Below are 13,603 nucleotides of genomic sequence, written 5' to 3' on the forward strand. Positions count from 1 at the left end.
ATGTAAGCCAATGTAAAACTATTCCATCATTGTGTTGAAATAACATTGAGATCATTGTTCTAAATGGTTTTGCTTTCAAACGGGAATTAATGGGGTAAAACTTCCAGAACAGGAAACATCTTCACACTCTTGTGTCCAGTTTTGTCCAGGGGAAGTGTGTTGTGTATCCTGAAGCAGTCACACGAAACTGAGTCGGTAAACATCACAGTAGTGTGGGTAGTTTACACATTAGCTTTGGGCATTATAGATAAACTTGTGAAGGGGCCTCATGTTTTTACTTGGAGTTTCTTAGGCCGTGTTTACACCTGGCGTTAACGTGTGTCAGGTGATCCGATCACAAGTGGACAAGTTTAAATGACAAAAAAGCATTGTGATCATTCAAACCACTTGCCGAAGTGGTCCGGGACACACTGGACCGCATATCTTATGCAGTGTAAACGCTAATGTGTTCTGATGCACTCTCAGCCAGGACATAATAGGACGTGGTGGTTGTTTTGCTGAAGGGTCAAAAGAATGTAGAGGAGCACAGATGTATGTAGTTGGAGTAATCTGAACAGTTAGAATGTATATTAGTTCTTGAATCAGTTTTATTAGCTCTTAGCTCTCTAGCCTGCACTAAAAACAAATCTGGCAAATGTCTGACTGACGTAATAACTGTTTGTCTTCCTCGTGGAAGTGATGGTAGCAACGTAATTGGGACGCAAGGTGGTCAGTTTATCAGGTGTTAACAGCAGTGTGTCTCGGCTGCCCGGTTGTGATTGGATCACCCAAGACGCATGTTAACGCCAGGTGTAAACAGGGCCTCTGTAAATCATTAAACCTGCATTCACACCTATAGTATCTGCACACAGGTGTTTCACTTTCACACAAGACCTCTTATCAGTAATGTGGGCGTGTTCAAACTGGACTCGATTGACAGCTCCCTCACACTCCTGTTTAAGTTCAGGTGTTAGTTTAGTAACACCTGATAGTGCAGGACAACTTAAACTGTTATTATTCAATCAGTTCCCAGCACACAGCTAACATAGTCTAATCAGCCAGGGACATTGAACACACAATTTGCTATTAGTAAGATCATTGTTTTTGAATTGTTAGGTTCCCACACATGACAAAGTGATTGAGTGTCTTACTATGATAGTGGAGTTTACACAAAATAAGGTCCCTTTGCAACAAGGACAGCTCAGCTCATGTAATAGAAGAGAACAATAAGAAGAGAAACAGTTATTAAAGTAGCTTTGAGTGTGTGTGTGTGTGTGTGTGTGTGTTATGGCCTGATCACATCATTCTAGAAAAACTGCATTTGTGTGCGCTGCCTCTATTATTTGGTATGTGGCGTGTAGCTATTTTCTAATAAGTCGCTGCATAGACTCCACTCACCCCAAGAGTGGAAGCAAGTCACGTAGAGCAGGAGCCTTGTTTTTCTGTTATTATGTGAAAACAGCAAAGTGCAAATCATGTTATTACAATCTGATTTTCACTTGAATTTTTTCTGTTATTGATTTTTAAAAGCAGATCTCATTCATTGGTTTTAAAGGCAAATTAAAACTAAATAAATTCACAGGTTCCAGTTATTTAATGGATTTCCACTTAATACAATATAATACACATAATGACATCACTTGACATAATGTGTGGAATAATTTAAATTCAATTTGTGACCTCTGAATCAGCCACTTGCATTAGCCCCACCCAGCTTAAGTGCGTTAAAACACATGAGATTCATTTTCAAATCAGATTGGACACTCAGGTGTGACGCAGGGACATATGTTCTTTAGGTTTCCCCTCTCCTCTTATACACTCACCTTCTTGTACCTATTTTGTATCACTCACATTCTCCTTTCTCATCTTTCCTCTCTTTGCAACCTCATGTGTTCTCTCTCTCTCTCTCTCTGTCTTCACCCTCATGCTCTGTCTTCCTCTGTGCGTCGGTATGCCTGTTAGTTGTTGGTAGAGTGAAGCGGCTGCATTATCTAGATACATTATTGATGCATGCAGCACTTTGACTAACACACACGCGCACACACACACACACAAACGCCAACCACTCTCTCACATAATAAAAACATACATACACTCATAAAATCAAACACATCATTGCACACACACTCACACACACACACACACGCACATGCACACAATCACAAAGAGCATGTGCCTCGATTTGTTTCTGAATGCAAGCGGGTACAAGAGAGACAGAGAGAGAAACACGTGCATGCTGTTTCTTTATGGGTGACAGAACACAGCTGATCCTGCCCAAGTCTCTCCCTGTTTTAAGAAAAAAAAAGATGGAGGAGTCGCCCCGTTTCAAAATGCACCAGACTAAAATTAAGCAACACTCCATTCTCAAGCCACATGCTGAGCTAATAGGGTAGCGCGTCGCACTCTGGGAGGAGACAGTGAATGCTTTAAAAAATAACTAAAGGTTGATGAATGGAGAGAGAAAAAGCAGGTAGAGATGATAGAAAAGAAAGAGAGGAGAGAGAATTACGAAAAAGAAAAGTAGTGGGAGGTCGGGGGGGGGGGATTTGAGTGATGGGGAAGGCGGAGGTTGGAGGAGGAGGGGGGGGGACAGAAGAGTTCCCAGCATCTCTTTTTCCCAGGGCTTTGTAAGGGCCTCATTAAATATAGATGGTGTTTGGAGCAGAGCAGGGGCAAGTGGGACTCCGCAAACAGCACAAGCAGCCCAGGCAGGCCCAATCCTGTTGTGATGGAGCCCTGCTGTCTTTTTTTTTTTTTTCCTCGTCCTCATCTTTCCATCTTCCTCCTCTCCACCCCTCTCCGTCTCCCTACTTTGGACTCCCTCGTTCATTTCCGGACCCATACCTATTTTCCGACCTTTCTCTTGGCCAACGTCTATGAGTCTATCGAACCCTCTGATGGGAAAGTGTGTGTCTGTTCTTGTCTACTAATTTTATCTCTTCCTCCTCCTCCTCCTCCTCTGCGCTCTCATCTGCTCATCCCTTCTTCTTTCCCCCCCTTCCCCCTTTTACTGTGATGATCACCGAGTTGTTTGATTAGGGCCTGTGAATGAAGAGGGAAGCTCCCCTCTCCATTGTTCGCTTCCCTCTTCATCGCTTTCCACCTTCCTTTCAGATGAAAATCATGAGCGGTGCATGGAACAGTCATTAATAGTATATGACACTGATGCTGACACTCTTGCACCTGTCTGCTCTACAGTATTAGATCTGTTTCTGCCTGTGTCTGACCGCCTGATTCAGACTACAACAATCCCAAGTACACCACAGCGTACCCTAACTCTTAACTCTGACGTGTTTTTCACCAGGAGATGAAGACGCGTCACCCCGGTCCTCCTCAGCAGAACGATGGACGGAGAGAAAGCAGAGCGGGACTGTAACTGGCACCCTCATGGAGCCCTGATACACAGGGCGGAGAGCAGGTGTGTGTGTGTGTCCATCTGTCTGCGTCTCTTATTGAGAATATGAAACACAATTTTGCGCATATGTGTGTGCCCAAAAATAAAGATGATGGGATTAGGGGATTGGGAAAGTGTGAGAGAGAGAGTTAGACAGAGACAGTGAGAAAAAAACTAGACGGTATCCGTTGGCCTAAACAGACCTGCGAGGTTGAGGTGAAGCTCAGTCTAATCTGGCTCAGCGGGAGTGACGCACAATGTCCCTGTCAGAGCCTGCAGACACAATCTGTAATCCCATTTCCTCCTCTGTGTGTGTGTGTCTGTGTGTGCGTGCGTGCGTGAGTGTGTGTGTGTGCATTCAGAGCATTATGCAAAAGTTGTGTATCAAGTTGTAAGTAATGCATGTTTCAGCATATGCTCTGCAGTCACCTCATATATGTTTGTATACTACTAATTTGCTTTGGCTAATTCACTTAGAGGAAACTACAGATATACAGTTATAAGGGAGCTGCCTGGATGGATGTATAGAGCAGTTCTCTGTAACATGATATCCTGAAGCAGAGTCCTGTATTTGACCAAACAGAACTTCAATAGATCTGAATGGTCGGCTGAGTTCAAGATGTATTTTTTTTCTGAAATACAGTCAAGCAAAAGGGAAAAATCTTGGCTTGATCCAAAACACAAGTGCAACAACCGTTCAGGGGCAGCTACAGGGGGCCACGCAGCAAGGTGAAAGAAGTGCATGAATGGTTGATATCCACCAGGAGCCCCAAGTCACAAATAACCAAGGCGGGCTTAAAGAAAGAGAAACACAGTGGAATAAAATAACTTGTATATTGCATGTATGCTTCACTTCGCTTAAACTGTGCATACAAACGTTTCGAAACGCAAAAATTTGGGATTCATCAATATGTTACCTGAATTTGTCCGTACTCTGCAAACAAATTTAGAACTTCCTCAGACCTTGCATACGCACAAATAATGACAGGGCTCTACACCTTAATGCAGCATCTTTAATGATGCTAAGTTAAAATACCTTATTACAAAATGTATACTGAATATATTTGTGAAATAATTAACTTTTCTTTATGGGTTTATCTTCATTTTTCTGAAGCAAATGGCGCGCACACACACACACACACACACACACACACACACAAACACACACACACACACATTAATTAATGAACTTATTTATTTGCAAGGACATCCAATAACTGTTCCAGTGTCTCATTAATATTTTCTATTACATCATCTGGGCCTACAAATGATATTTTCTGCCTAATTAATTCACTTTTGCAAGCAGCAATGGTATTTTCATTTAAATAACATTTTGAATTGCACTCGTTAATTACAAAAGACACAAACAATTACAAATATCATCTTTACAATCATGAAATAAATGACCTCTGGTTGTCGGTTCTTGGTGGATGTCATCACTTTCTCCCTCACTTCCTCTTAATGATAACTGTCCAATAATTGCTGCCAGTCTCTCATCCTTGGCTGTCAGATCTGGTGCTCCTTGTCCTTCTTCTGTTTCCTTATTCTGGTCATTGATTCATGTTTTGGCATCAACTTTGATGATTTTGCACACTTACTTTATACGGAGAGTAAGAACATTTCTGCGCACATATTAGTGAATGAGGCCCATTTTTAGACTTTTTTATTTACTGGGATGCATTATAAGTAATGTAATATACATATAATATTAATTAATAGGGCACAGGACTTTGCAATCTGTGTCTCATATGTTGGTAGGGTTAGGCTACCAAAATACTTGGCTCGGGGAGATTGTGATTTTGGTTAGAAAAAGAGTGACATTATTTTTCCTATGAAATGCATTTGCCATAATTGGTTATGAAAGCCATTTCTCCATTTAACATATGCTGTCTAGATCTTGAAGGCGTCACAACAGTGTGTGAGTGCTGTAGACTGTCTGGCTGCACATTATTAACTAACATTTAGAAAACAGATTTTTGACATTTGTAAATCATGAAAACCCATATTCACAATTTCTCTTTTTGTAGATCATAAGGGGATGCTACACAGTATTAGCCGTGTTGTTGTTTACCTCTGCTTTCATTTATGCGTACGGCAAATTAAATGGATTTAACAGTTTCATACTACATACTACTATGAACAGCAGTATGCAGCACAGTATGTAGTACATACTGCATACTCCAACTCTCATCTGCCACTTAACTCTAACCTGCTCCACCTGAGTGCCATGTCTGCGACAAGATGACTACGTCAAGGCGGGCAGCCAAAAAAGCCTTTTAGTGCTGAAAATCCAACAATATTTTCCTTCTGAAATCAGAAGGGCTTTAACATTACTGTATAGTGTAAAGGTGGTTTACCAGCAGTGAAAATGCTAAGGACCTGAGGAACGTCAACAGGTAAGTTAATGTAACAGCAACCAGTCACAGACAATAAAGTAACTCCCTCCCCAATGATGTAATCTAGCTGTATGTTTTGCTCAGTGCCCGTTCAGCAGGCTAGTGTACACATTTATGTTTAATTTATTCATGACAAATTCACTGCTTGCTCGCTAACAGATGCCTTTTGAGTATTCAGCTTTATTACCCAGTTTAAACGTTTATTAGAAATGTAATCAAAAAGTAATCAAATGTAATAAGTTACATTATTTTGATGAAGTAATTAAAACAGTTACATTACTTATTACATTTTAAACAAGTTAACCTGTAATTTAAGTAAATCAACTTTCCGACACTGCATATGAGTGTGATTATAACAAGGCTGCAACTTCTGTTTAGTTATGTCAGGTTAGATAAAGCTACTTCAGCTGACTGAATAAAACCAATATTAGTTACAACACGTGGTCAGAGATTTTATTCTAAGGCAATGATGAGGCTAGAATATACTAGACTAAACTAGCTACTACACTACTTTCCCACACTTTGTATGTTATGGACCTGAATTCACATGGTTAATGTGATTTATAATGTCCCTCCCACTAGTGGCCAAACAAGAAACAATAAGCATTTTTCACAGCAGACATTTTGACTTGTAGCATGTGTTACTAATACTAATTCACTTTAAGTATGTGTGAAATGGAAAGTCATATACAGAGAAGAATATTGAGATGAAGAATAGCGAATGAATAAATGTACAAGAGAGAGCATTAAGTGTGGGCAGTGGGGGATAATCTATAGGTGCTGCTGCAGCCCCATTAGTCTGTTTGTGTGTGTGTGTGCGTGTGTGTGTGTGTTTGTTTCTCTGCAGCATTTGTTTCCCTGCCCAGCCTCAGCTTCAGCATTAGAGGAAAAATCCAAACCGGAAAACACTTCATTGCTGGGAGATGACATTATGCTTTCTCACTGTGTGTTACATCACAGGCACTTAGAATGAAATGAAGACATCCCTGCTAATGTCAGAAGAAATAATTACACTTTTAACCTTTTTGGGGAGGAATGCAGAGGCGTTAAGTCTCACAAAGGTCGTTCAGTACTTAATGAGCGAGGCGACTGTTTAGATCATTATCGAATAATAACATTGATGGTTATGGTGGATTCAGAGCACGTCATAATGTTAGATAAAAATAAAACTCAGCGCACGACAAAAAGAGCCAAGCAGCTCTGCCAGTTTAGTTATGAGTTTGATCATCACCAGCTGGACGCACAATTTATCCAATACTGTTCAAATCAAGTTAGTTGGAAGTTCGACGTCGACCAGCTCAGATTGAGCTTTTACTTTAGCTCCACGTCAGTTGCATCAGTAAATCAGCTCAGAGAGTAACCTGGGGAAACCCTGGATATAACAGTATGTTGAGATATATCTAGCGCAGTCAATCACACTTTTTTTTTGTGTGTGTTTGTCTCATTTGGGATTTTGGGACCTCATCCTGCACTAAAATAGGTGCAGCAGGAGAAGCTGGCACACCAGTTACACTGCAATTAAACAGGAAACAATTGTGAGGAATTCTCAATTATACAAGCTTATAAAGACTTAGACTATTGTTTTGTTCCTAGTTTGACAGTGTTGTTATTAGTGTTCAATGTACCCATATCTAATTCCATGCAACACTACAGTAAAACAATAAGGATTCTTATTCAGTGGACTAGAATGGTGTTATTGTGTGCATCATTGTGATTTGAAATAATATCAGCTCTTGGCAGCGTTATGGGGCTGCTGCTGCAGACTGTGCATGTTCCCAACAGTGCGGGTGTGGACACAATAACACACCCATGAACATGATTATTTGATGGCACTATGAAAGATAAATATGCCTATTCTCTACAGGCTGCTGAAGTCATTCACTTAAAAAATGAATAGAATAGATATAAATTATAATACCCTCATACATAATAGTGAGAATATGAAATTAATATATGGGAACTGTCAAGTAGTACAATAATAAGTACAGTAAGCGATTCCATTAGCAGTATGCACTGTAAAGGTAAACTAAAGCATTATGCAAGATTCGGTAGCCATGGTAACGCATATTTGCATCAGCATGAGCGCAGGGATTTCCCCTGATATATCAGAAAGGGAAAAGGAGTTTAAGAAATGTGTCATTTCGGTAGTTCCTCATTAAACAGCAACTTTTTCCTGATATCACAATACAAAACATCATGTTTTCATCTTGTTTCCAGTTGTCCATCATTGTTTATGTCATTTGTGGTCCAGACACAGTCTAGCCTTATAATGATCATAGCCACTTATGTCTTTGTGAGCTCTTTGTGACCACTAGAGTAGATAAATAAATGCATAAGGTGGAGTAAAGTGCAGCGAGATCCTTTAACATTCCCCCGAATAAACTTTGTCTTAATTTTCCTCCCAGACATGGCACTGATGATACAAAATGACAGTCACTAAAATAGTCTATCAGTCCATACCACTTCCTGTTTAGATCCCTGGATTCATTTGTAATAAGTCAGTGTGAGTTTAGTACAGAACTTTAAGTGTGAAAGTGACATTAGTGTCTTACTCCAGCCTGCCAGTCCCAGGATTCAACATATAGAAACCATTCACAAGCCTTTCCTTCCAAATTCTCTCCTTTAAAGATTTATATACAAGCACATCATTCTCAAAAATCCCCTCTAGATATTTTAAGATAAAAGTACTATGGTTTGAAAAATAATGTGTCAAATATAGTTTTTTCACAAAGGAAATTATTCAAATCTACTTCCGCTCCCTCACTGAAAAACCTACTCTATGAATATGAAAATGGGTCAATTAGGTTTTATTTGTATCAAGGTGGTTTAGTTAAATTTAAGGGGGTTAAAATTTAAAAATAAACGTGAATAACTTGCACACATTCTTTTTTTGTGGACCCAGCATCAAATTTCTGCTTTTCCATTTTGAGAGAATACATTAGAGGATTATGGCAAACATGTCTAAGTGGTGTAACCATAAAAACTTTGTAACTGTCCACATACATTTGTGATTGACATGAGAGGGAAGTACAGTGTTATATTCCACATATATTCTCATGTTACACCTGTTTTAAAAAAAACATCTGCCCACATTTCCTGTCTCAATCTCCTATCTTGAACTCCATGGTTACAAAAAAGTACAATTGCAATTGCCAGAGTAGCTGGGCTTCTACTTGCATATTTATTTATTTATTTATATGTATACATAGTTAATCAAAGCCACAGGACAATAAATGGGTGTGTATGCAGCATTTGTCACAGTGTGCACAGACATTTTGGCCGTAACCCATCTCTGATTATCCGCTTCTCGAAGGAAGTCGCCCCTCTGGAAATCCATGATTTCAGGGCTCCGGAGCGTTCACTGCGTGTGTCTTTGTATTTGTGTACAATATCTGTTTCATTTGTGAAATCACCACTCTGGAGTGATGGTAGATATATTCTGACCCCCGACATGCTTAAGTACACTTATGCATTGTGTCTCTGTAACCTGAGAAGCGGAATACTGCGAGCGAAGCAAACAGGAAGAGCGAGATATGGAAGAGACAGAAGCGAGGGGCCAATAGGATGAAAAGAACGAGAGAGAGAGAGAGAAAGAGAAGCGGAGAATGAGAGGGTATTCACAGACAGATGGATGGATAATGTGCTTATGACTCAAAATCCCCCAGGAGACATTGCTGTCTGGCTGTGTCACTCAACACTTTTATCACTAAGCCCTCCTCTTCTTTCACCTTTTATCACACTTCTCTCTCTCTCTTTTACATCCTCCTTTCATTCTGTTTTAGTTCTTTTTGGTCTTGTCACGTCATACTGTACCTGATGCACTGGATACCTCTTCTTTCTTCTTTCCTTTCTTTTTACTCCTCTCCTCTCCTCTCCCCGCCCTCTTGTTTCCTCTAATGGATGGTGCTAATGCCCATCATCAGCAACGTCCGTCTGAGGGAGATTCCTTCCTGCAGCTGCAGGCCTGCTGAGATCATTCACTCATTCATTCCATCCATCCATCCATCCATCCATCCATGCATCAGTTCTATTTATTGTCCTTTATCATTCTTTGTCCATTTGTCGCTCTCTACCTCATTCATTCATCTACATATGCATATATTTGTACATTTATTCATTTATCCCTTTTGTAAGCATCCATTCATTTGCCCTCATTCATTCATGAATAACTTTACTGACCACTTACTTCATAGAAAGGTGATTCTACATGAATGCTCCCCACCCGAGTATCTGCTTCCCAGTCACAGTCTAGTAAATTCAGCCTTTGATGATGTGAAAGGGGTATTAGGTAACAGCTAATGACCAAGTCTTTGTCTGACTCAGTCGTCAGGCACGGAGGATGGTTGTGTGTGTGCGTGTTTGTGCGTGTTTGTGTGTTTGTGCGAGAGGGATTTGGAGACTTTGAGAGCAAATACTTGTATTCCATGCTAATGTTTATGTCTTTTGGCGAGCCTCTGCAAGTTCACTTAAAAAGCAAAAGCACAAAACCTGGCAGCTTTTGTTTTTGGCGAGCGATCAATAGTTAAAGGAGAGTTGCAGTTTATTTCAACCTCATGACCCAAACAACCATTGTGGCATGTTAACTTTGCACTCGCCAGCTTTGTTATAGAGATGTGGGAAACACTGGACTCGCACAAAACAACTTATTGTTTTGATTTTTGAAAACAAACAGGAAACGCTTGTCTCTGAGTCACACAGAGAAATAAAATGAAGTTAACCTGAGAGAGCTGATTGTCTCCATCTTTTCTTCGAGCTGGTTTGGAGGAGGTGAAACCATCTCTAGCGATGTTGATCAGAGCAGCACATTCATTAGTTGTAGTTACACAGCTGGGTTCTCATCTGTGAACACATCTAGATGTTGTCTAGTCTGGCATCAAACTGACTCAGAGACCAGCGTTTGAAATGAAACAGAGAATTTTCCTTCCTAAATGCTGATATAATAATGATAGTTTGGAGCAGAAAAAAGACGATAGCTGATTAATTGGCAGATCAATCCCAGTATTAGTGTATTAATGTGTATGTGTATATATTTATGTATATTTAATTCCTGACCTGAGTACTGTATGTTGTTCTTTCATGTACCTATATGGCTTAATGACAAGTACAATCCTTGAATCCTTAATTTATATTTTAAATGTAACTAAACACTGTTTCTAGAGCAGCAACAGTAATGCAAAGTATAACACACTCTATAATATCCCACTAGAAACAAATCTCAGTCAAATAAATCGTATTTTGACATGAAAGTACTGAGTGAAATAAGAAAAAGAATGAAGAAGACACCACTGACACTGTTATCTGATACTGACACCAGTCGGTTCATTCATCCTGTCATCTGTCCTCCTCCCTCTGCTTCTGTTGTGATTCACAGCCACAGGTACTGTTGGTAGAGAAAGGAGGGGCCGGTTTGTCTCAGCCTGTTATTTTCAAGGATTTGTGGCAACGATAAACGTTTAGACTACATACACACAGGTTTTGTTTTCACTTGTTTGTAACAGTTTGCTATTCGCTTTCACTATTAGCGTATAGCAGATGGGACAAAGCAGGTGGGAATATAACTTTTCTACATGTTTTACATTTGTTTCCTTAATATCAAAACATATTGACTTTGTACTCGCAAAGGTTTGCAGTGATGGGCATGGTTGTTGTCAACTCAAGTAATCATCAGTTATCCCTCACTGTGTCCACCACAACCTCTCTACTGACCGCTCTCTGTGTGTGTGTGTGTGTGTGTGTGTGTGTGTGTGTGTGTGTGTGTGTGTGTGTGTGTGTGTGTGTGTGTGTGTGTGTGTGTGTGTGTGTGTGTTTGTGTGTGTGTCTGCGCATGTCTTTTTTAAATCTTTGACAGAGCCAGTTTCAGTTTTTGTGGGTCACAACTTCAAAGGGCAATTTAAGAGTTAAGACTTAGTTTTAAGGTAAAGGTTAGAATTGGGTTTACATTCAGTTTAAGCTAAGGGTTGCTTTTTGGCATTTAGTTGTGATGGTTTAGGTTAGGGTAACGTGCCGGGGAATGCATTATGCCAACGAGTGTCCTCACAAGGATATAAAGACAAACAGCACGTGTGTGTAAGCTCATATGGCATTACCTAAAATACTGCGTATGTGTGGTTCCACAAGGAACCAATTAGCTGGACTAAACACCACAGACACCAGAGGCCACGTCCATTACATCCAACTCACCGATCACCACAGCCTGTCAGCAATCATTTATGATGACCACCTGCCTCACAGCAAAAACAACAGGGACCCATTTAAAGGAGACACCACAGTTATAGGGGAATTAGGAATTATTGATATTGATGTTTATTGAAGCTCAGACGTAACATTCAAGCAATTGGCTCATAACACTGGCTAAGAGCCCATTACACTGCATGAAGCCACAAGTGACATCATTGTTGGCCTCAGACCATGTCTAATACCCAGAAGTCCCACTGCCAAGCCTAATGTGTGTGTGTGTGTGTGTGTGTGTGTGTGTGTGTGTGTGTGTGTGTGTGTGTGTGTGTGTGTGTGTGTGTGTGTGTGTGTGTGTGTGTGTGTGTGTGTGTGTGTGTGTGTGTGAGAGTGCGTGTGTGTGTGTGCTTGTTTTGTTCCGTCCGCTGTGTCTCTTAAGCATTACTCTTTGCAGGTTCTTTTCACGCCTGCAAATAACTTGCATCTTGTGTCGGATAGCAAACATGGAGTTGGATTTTACAGCTGGTGTTGTCTCACAGATTAACACAAAGAAACAAACAGAAACCCTCTGGTTTGCTTTTTATCATCAACATTTAATTTTGTTCATGTTTCCTGTTTGGATTCATCCAGAAAACATTTATTAAGTTGGCTATTCATGTCACCTACACATTGTTATTCATGTCGAGTCAGTTCAAACTTAATTTATATACCACAGTCCATACTGAGGGCAACACAATGTACTTTGCATAAAATGACGATACAAATTCAACACAATCATAAAAGTGCAAGTGCGGAAGATAAATGTGCATGAACATGCAGTTTAGTGCAGTTATATAAGAAGAATATACAAATGTCAAAATATACAAAACACACACACACACACACACACACACACACACACACATACATAGAACGTAGCCATAGACTGTTGTGAGAATGAATGTTTTTAACATTTTAGAAAGTGTTCAGTGTAGGGGCCTAGGTCATCTAAGTCATCAGTAGACAGGAATATGTACAGCTGTGAAGCATCTGCAGACTTATGGCAGTTTATTTTGTGATTTTGTACAATGTGAACGGTAGTAGTGGCCCAAGAATTGAAGCTTGGGGCACTCCACTCATAATACTCACTCAAACACACACAGAGAACTGCCTGTCCCTGTTGGTAAGTGCTGAACCAGTTTAGAACCAGGCCAAGCCATTTTTCTGACCTCTCCATTTGTCAACAGTGTCAAAAGCAGCATTGAGATCCAGGACCACAAGAACTGATATTTTATTTTATTATTTATATATATAAATGAGGCTGGAAGGTTCGAGCCCATCGAGGTGGGGTGTAGAGGTTTTGCTGGTCGCTCACTGAGCAAACTAGACACCCTGCTTGGCATAACTGGGTTGGCTAAAAGAAAAGCCGCTGAAAGAGCCTCCAGATGGCTTTGGTTCAAGAGGTCCCACACGTGGGCCAATGCTGCTGGGACACAAGCCAGGGTCTGATCAGTGTTTGGCTGGGTCACCTGAGAGAAGGTGTCTGATGTTGAAAGACCCGAAACACCCAATGACCTCAGGAACATCACTGAAAATATGTCCCAGTGCCTCTCATATTTTTTTATCTTCTAACTATGAATGATATTATATGCAGATCATTGACAGCTCTGATAGCTTTCCTGGT

The sequence above is a fragment of the Scomber scombrus genome, chromosome 2, assembly GCF_963691925.1.
Source record: "Scomber scombrus chromosome 2, fScoSco1.1, whole genome shotgun sequence".
Classification (NCBI taxonomy): Eukaryota; Metazoa; Chordata; class Actinopteri; order Scombriformes; family Scombridae; genus Scomber; species Scomber scombrus.